The sequence below is a fragment of the Corapipo altera genome, unplaced genomic scaffold (genome assembly GCF_003945725.1).
Source record: "Corapipo altera isolate COAL_440 unplaced genomic scaffold, ASM394572v1 80, whole genome shotgun sequence".
In the NCBI taxonomy this organism is placed as follows: domain Eukaryota; kingdom Metazoa; phylum Chordata; class Aves; order Passeriformes; family Pipridae; genus Corapipo; species Corapipo altera.
Window position 1 is genome coordinate 49,107 of NW_020885025.1, and position 7,034 is coordinate 56,140.

Consider the following 7,034-nt stretch of genomic DNA (forward strand, 5'->3'; position numbering starts at 1 on the left):
ATCCAACTGGATCATGTGGAAAGGGTGGATGCAATCCAAGCAGGGAGCAGGGATCCACGTGGAGAACATGGAAAGAGATGGATGCAATCCATGCAAGTCCCTTTCCATGCTCCTTCTGCAGCCAGGTGGCACCTCCAGAGTTTTTTATGGAATTGCTGATGCTCCAGGAGGTGATTTATCCACACACATTGAACTTTCCCAAGGATTTCGTGCAGGAAGAGGGGGATTTAGGCTCTGGTTCAGTGGGATGATGCAAACAGGTGGGTTTTTCTGGGAATTGCACGTCTGGGAGATGTGGAAGGAGCAAGGGAGGAGCTGGAAGCTGGATCCATGTGCATTCCAAGCTCCAGGGGTGGGTTCGGGCACCTCTGAAGGAATTTTGGGCGGAAAAGCAGGGAGCAAACCCAGCCCAGCTGCTCCCCCGAGTCCGTCCATGTGCTCCCAGGGATCCGGCAGCTCCATCCCGGGGCTCGGGAAGTCACGGAGGGCAGAGTTTGGGGTGTCCACACAAAGCATTCCCCAAAAAGCCCCTTTGGAGAAGCTGGGAGACCTCTGGAGAAGCTGGGCCAGAGCTTTCCCGGGAAGACACCCAGCCCTGGATGGGCTCCAGCCCCACCCACAGTTCTGTGGATCTTTATAAAAATACAGATACAGAGATTTAAAAAATAACCCTGGAAAACCCTCTGGAAAAGTTGGGAGATCTCCTGGAGAAGTTGTCCCAAAGTTTTCCCGGGAAGCTGCCAGCAGGGGGCATCCCTGGGCTGGATCATCCCCCTCATTCCATGGATCCCTGTCAATACACATGGATATGGAGTAGACATATTAATGCAGAATTGGTATATTTAAATGAATAAATTTAAATAGAAGCATCAATTATATTTTTATATTATTTATTTTTATTATTAATCTGTTTATTTGTATTAATCTGTTTATTTGTATTAATCTGTATTAATCAATAGAATTATTTATTTTCTTTATATGTGCTATATATGATAAAGTGTAGTATATTTAATAATATAAAATAGACATATATTAAAATTTCAATATATATAACTCTACATGTGTTAAAATCTATTAATATATATAATACATATTTATATCTAAAATATATTTATATTTTTATATAATTAATATATATAACTATACACGTGTTAAAATATATTAAAAATAAATTAAATTAAAATATTACTATATGAACACATATACAATTTATAGAAAATATATGTAAACATATAACAAATCTATAAAACATGTATATAAACAATAGATCTATAAAAATATATGTATGTAAATATAGATGTGTTAAAATGAAAATATATTAAAATAAATTGAAATAAATGGAAACATGACTATATAAATATATATATAATATATATTTATATATAATATATATAAATTATATATAATCTATAAGCATCTATAAATATATATAGTTATAAATATGAACATATGAATATATAAATATATGTAGCATATATAAAATACATAAAAATACATTTAAACGTATAAAAATAAATATATATAAATATACGTGTATATAAATACAGTTGTGTTAAAATTAAAATATATTGAAAATACATTTAAATAAACTGAGATGTAAATTTATAAATATATAGTGTAAATATAAAAATAAATATCAATATATAAAAATACATGTATAAAATGTACACAGATGTGTTAAAATTAAAATATATTGAAAATAAATGGAAATAAACTGAAATATAATGATATGAATATATATAATATAGATGAAATAGAAAAATAGATATAAATATCTGAAAATGTATATGATGTGTTAAAATTAAAATCTATTCAAATAAATTGAAAGGCATTGAAATACAAACCTATAAACATGCACAATAGGTATGAAATGTGTTTAGTTATCCAAAAATAAACGGATACAAACACACCCCTTCCCTTCCCTTCATTGTTCAACGCCAAATAGTTCAAGTTCCTCCCAAATTCTCGCCCCACGCCCCCAAAAACAGGTTTTTTGGGTTCCCGCGGCAGCAGCTCCGGGGAGGGCCCGGCCCAGGGAGGGGCTCGTTTGCATAGATTTGCATAAATTTGCATCACCGGCGTGACTTTGCGTGTCAGTCCCGGTACAGCTTTGTAGGAGGAGGCTCCAGGAGTATTCCCAGGGTTCAGAGGTTCCTGGAAGGGCTGGATCCGAGGTGTTTGTGTCCCAAACATTCCATGGGGGCTTTCCCAGAGGGATCCAGAGGCTGGAGGAGCTCCCTGTGCCCCCCCCCAGCATCCCAAAGATCTCCGGGGGAATAAACCCACTTGGATGGACTTGTCCAGGGACTCCTTGGAATTTCTTCCCAGTAAAGAGCTGGAAAACCACCCTAAAGCCTTGGATAATTAATGGCTAAACCTAATTATCTGTTAATGACTTAATTTTTGTATCACTAAACCCCCCCAAACCCTTGGATAAGTGTGGGAAGAAAGGTTCCCAGGAGGATTTTTTGGGGTGGTTCTTGGCCGGTTGTGGCACAGGACCTGATCCCAAGGGTTAATTAATGATGAAACCTAATTATCTATTAATTAGTTTATTTTTATATCAATAGAAACTATCCTAAACCCTTGGATTTGTGTGGAAAAAGAAATTCCAAGGTGGATTTTTGGGGGGCTTTTTGGCTGGTTGTGAGGACAGGACCTGATCCCGGGGGGATAATTGATGATGAAACCTAATTATCTATTAATTAATTAGTTTTTCTCCTGGTTAATGAGCTATTTGAGCGCATTAATGGGGATCTGGGGCCGGCCCAGCCCTGCTGAGTGCCCAGCCCTGGCTGAGTCAGTGCCACCTGTGCCAACGTTCCGGCTGCCAGCCGGAAAAATCGCTCCTTGCTCCTGTTTTTCCCCAGCCCAGGGTGAGTTTTTGGGGATGGGAGGTTTGGAATCCCGGGATGTGTCCATGTATCCACGTCCTGGGGGGGTCCTGGGTGCCTGGAGAGGTGGATTTAGGGGGTGAAATTCCCTTTATCCCAAGAAAACTGGTCTGGGAAAGGGCTTCATTCCCAGACAAGGCTGATTCCCTGGGATGGGAGCCCTTCCCAGCCAGTGTTCCTTGTTCTGGGGGCACCGGGATCTTTCCAGGAGGTGCTGGGGCAGCCGTGGAGTGGGATGAATCCCAAATTTCTGGGGGTGCTCTTTGCTCCCTTCCCTCCTTCCCGGGGCCTTTGCTGAGCTGGTTCTGGGATGCAACCCCCCCCCAGTTCCTCTGGGAGGCCTTGAGGTGCTTTTTCCCAAGTTTTTGGGGTGGGAAGTGGAAGGCTTGGAAACAAAATCTAAAAAGAAAAATAAATCAGAAAAATCACTTTATTTCCAAGGGAAATAAAAAATCCACGAGAATTCACTTCAATTTCCAGAAAAAAAATAAATTAGAAAAATCACTTTAATTCCCAGGAAAAAAACTAGAAAAATTCACTTTAATTCCCAGGAAAAAACCAGAGAATTTCACTTTTGTTCTCAGAAAAAAAAAAAACAGAAAAAGCACTTTAATTCTCAGGAAAAAAAAACAAAACAAAACCCACCAGAAAAAACACTTTAATTCCCAGGAAAAAAATAGAAAAAAAATCACTTTAATTCTCAGAAAAAAAAAGAAAAAAAAAAAAGAAAAAGTCAGTTTAATTCCCAGGAATAAAAAGCAGAAAAATCACTTTAATTCCCAGAAAATTCACTTTAGTTATTGATTGTCTAAAAGATGATTTTGCTGCTTCCCGAAAATAGGTTGGGAAGCGTCTCCCCCTTACAAATGTTGGGATAAGAGGGATAAAATCCTCCCCACCACCATCCTCGAGTCCTGTTCCTGCTTAAGGAGGTTTTCTTGGCTCAGCCCATTATCCCAGGGAAAGGAGTGTTGCTTTTTCCCTGGAGTCACCTGGAGGGCACTGGGATATATTTATATATTTATTGCTTTTTGCCAGGCTTGTTGGGCTGGTTTGGAGCTGGAAAAATCCCGACAGCTCCGGAGTTTGTTTGTAAGGGGCGTTTTCCAGCAGGGCTGGGCCCTATGCCGGCAGAAAATTCCTTCCCAGTCTGGAAAACACGGATGTGAAATAGGTAAAGTGGGAGTATTTTATATCAAGGATATTGGATTTAATTAAATCTGCGGGTGGGCTCTTCCTGCTGCCTGAAATTACCTTTTTTTTTTTTTTTGGGGGGGGGGGGGGGTTGTGTTTTTGGGGGGGGTTTTTGGGATGTTAAGGCGGTGGGGGAATAACTTGGAATGGGAATGTGGAGCTGCGTTTTCGGCCGGCAGCGGGTGGTTTGGAGGTCAAATGTCCCGGGAAAAATCGGCTTTGCCCGGAAACTTTGGGCATTTTGGGCTATCCTTGGGCGTTTTGGCCTCTCCTGCTCCTTCTTTTTCCCCCGCTGGAAGCGAGGGGGTTAACGGGATGCTCCAGGCGGAGGCGATCAATCCCGGTTTAGCGGGATTTGGGAAGCGCTGCCCGGGAAGAAGAGCAGCAGCAGGAGGAGGAGAAGGAGGGGGAGATGCTGCCCAAAATCCCGGCATCCCTCGCTCCAGCCGCTGGAGCGCCGGGCCGAGCTCCAGCCGGGCTCCAGCGCCGGGATTTGGGAATCGCGGGGGTCCGGCGGGGCCCGGGGGGAGCCCCCGCCCCGGGCATCCCACCCAGGGGCGCCTCGGGAGCGACCCTCGCCGGCCGGGGGGGTTTTCCCGGGAATTCCCTCCCTGCTCGGATGTGGATACAAAGCCGGAGGAGCCGCGGCCTTCCCAGGTCAGCAAATTCCCGTTTTCCCTTCTGCTCGCCCCCCAGACCGTGGATCCAGCCGGGAATCTCTGGATATCCGTGTGTCCGTGTAGAAATCCATAGGTTATCCCAGAATCCCGCGGCGGGAGGACACCCTTCGCTTCCCGCAACCTCCGGCCATCCCCCCTTTATTATCCACCGAACATTCCCGGGAGTTCGGGTTCATTTTGTACAGATAAGGGAAAACAAGGAATGAGGGAGGGAAATCCCCAGGAATACCCACCCACCTCATCCCACCCCCGTTCCTGCCCTTTTCTCGTCCCGGTTTTTTCCCAGCTCGTGAATCCCTCCTGTGTTTTCTCAGCTGGGAATTGCAGCACCTGTGGGAAAACTGATTTTTAGAGAGGTGGGAGCGTCCTCTGGGATAATTTTGGCAGGAAATAATGGCGTTTATCCCTGTTTTGGCGATTTTTTTTGGATATTGGTTGCGTTGGGGTGCAAGTTGGGAAGGGGCTGGAATATTTTTTCCCACCTTTTGCACCGCTTTGATTTTTTTTTTTTAATTAATTAATTGTGTCTTAGGGAACAAAACAAGTTGCAAAGAGTAGGTTTTCCCCAAAAATACCTGGAAAAACATAAAGGAAATGTCCTTTTTAGGGTAAAAATCAGGTGAGTTTTTGGCAGAAAAGGGTGATTTTTTGGCAAAATAATGTGGGGTTTGGGCAAAATAAGGGTTTTTTTTCAAAATCAGGCGATTTTATGCAAAATAAGGTGAGTTTGGGGCAAAATAAGGTGATTTTGTACAAAATAAAGTGATTTTATGCAAAATAAGGTGATTTTGGGGCAAAATAAGAGGGGTTTGGGGCAATGTAAGGTGATTTGGGGGTGAAATAAAGTGACCCCAGAGCACTGGCAGGAGGAAAAAACACTTCCAAAGGGTGGGAGAGGTTTTAATGTGGAGCTTTGCAATAAAGCAAACTCTGAATTGTTGGGAATTTTAAGCTGGAAACAATAATGGGGGAAAAAAACACCCATTACTTCATTTGTTTGGCTTTTTTATTGGTATTTCTGATTCAAATTCTTCTTCTTTCAAATTCCTTCCCGAGGTAGTTTTGCAGTGGATGAACTTTGTAAAGTGGGGATTAGGATAAACGTGGAATTAGGGAGTTTTCTGGCAATAAATGGCTTTTTTTCCCAGATTTTTGAGGTCTCTCTGCAAGAAATCTTTGCAGAAAGGACTTTAATTTTTCCTATTTAAAGGCTATAAATGTGATTGTTCCTGACTTTTCCCTGGTTTTTCTTTTATCCCCATTTCTCATGGCATGAGCTGGACCAGGGATGGATTTTTTCCAGATCATCAACAGCTTTGAAAATGCAAAGCAAAGGAAAACAGTGGCACTTTTCCAGGTCATGGGATTGTGAGCTGGAATATTTGTGGGATATTTGCCTGGAAAAGCCACTTCAAGGGAAAACAGGGAAAAAAACTTTTTCTGTAAGTTGACGCCTTTCCAGGAGTTTATTGAAAATCTACTCCCAAAACTGCCCTGAATTTTGAATTTTTATGGAATTCTTTTGGGGACAAACTCTTCCTTTGGCAGTTTTTTCCGGGAAAACCCTTTTTTTTTTTTTTTTTTTTTTTAGATTTTGAGGAAGAAATTCCATATTTTGCCTTTTTTTTAACCCCTCCTCCCTCCAGGATTTTGCCATCGTTTCATTCCCGCTGCTCCTGGGGCTGCCCCTTGTTCCCACCTTTCCCCATCCCAACCACATCCCAACTCCCTATCCAGGGGATTTTTGAGGACCCTGGGTAATTTTTCCCCACTGGAGCTCTCACTGACACCCTCAAACCTGCCCAGTGTATTCCTTGGAAAACTGGGAAGTAAAACCTTTGGCCCCGAAATCCCATTAGGAATGAAAAAACTTCCTTTGCTGCAAATATTTACTGCTTTTTAAAGTTACTTTTTTTCATTTTTAACTGGTTTTTAATTTGAAAATGATTTTTCATTTCAGAGTTGTTTTTGTCTTTGAGTTATTTCCAGTCATAAATGATTTTTTTTATTGTTTAAATTACTTGAGGTTATTTTAATGTTTGAGTGATTTTGATTTTAAAATTAGTTTTCAGTGCAAATTTTATTTTTCAATGTAAATTTTTCCCCCAACCTATATCGTATATCTTATTTTTAAATGTAAACCTTGTTTTCCCATTTAAACCTTGTTTTCCCATTTAAACCTTGTTTTCCCATTTAAACCTTGTTTTCCCATTTAAACCTTGTTTTCCCATTTAAACTTTGTTTTCCCATTTAAACTTTGTTTTCC

The 7,034-nt window shown here is 41.4% G+C and overlaps 2 protein-coding genes across 10 annotated transcripts in view; one reads left to right on the forward strand and one right to left on the reverse strand.

The window, feature by feature from the left end:
• Window positions 1-7,034, reverse strand: part of RCC2 (regulator of chromosome condensation 2) — a 26,882-nt gene that overhangs the window by 18,676 nt on the left and 1,172 nt on the right.
• Window positions 2,805-7,034, forward strand: part of ARHGEF10L (Rho guanine nucleotide exchange factor 10 like) — a 29,223-nt gene continuing 24,993 nt past the window's right edge. For 3 of the 9 annotated variants that reach the window (XM_027668021.1, XM_027668022.1, XM_027668018.1), the window contains exons 1-2: window positions 2,805-2,876; window positions 3,933-4,068. The gene's annotated coding sequence lies outside the window, so the exon portion shown is untranslated. The remainder of the gene's footprint in view (window positions 2,877-3,932; window positions 4,069-7,034) is intronic. The other 6 variants (XM_027668023.1, XM_027668025.1, XM_027668024.1 and 3 more) reach the window with 4 other exon arrangements.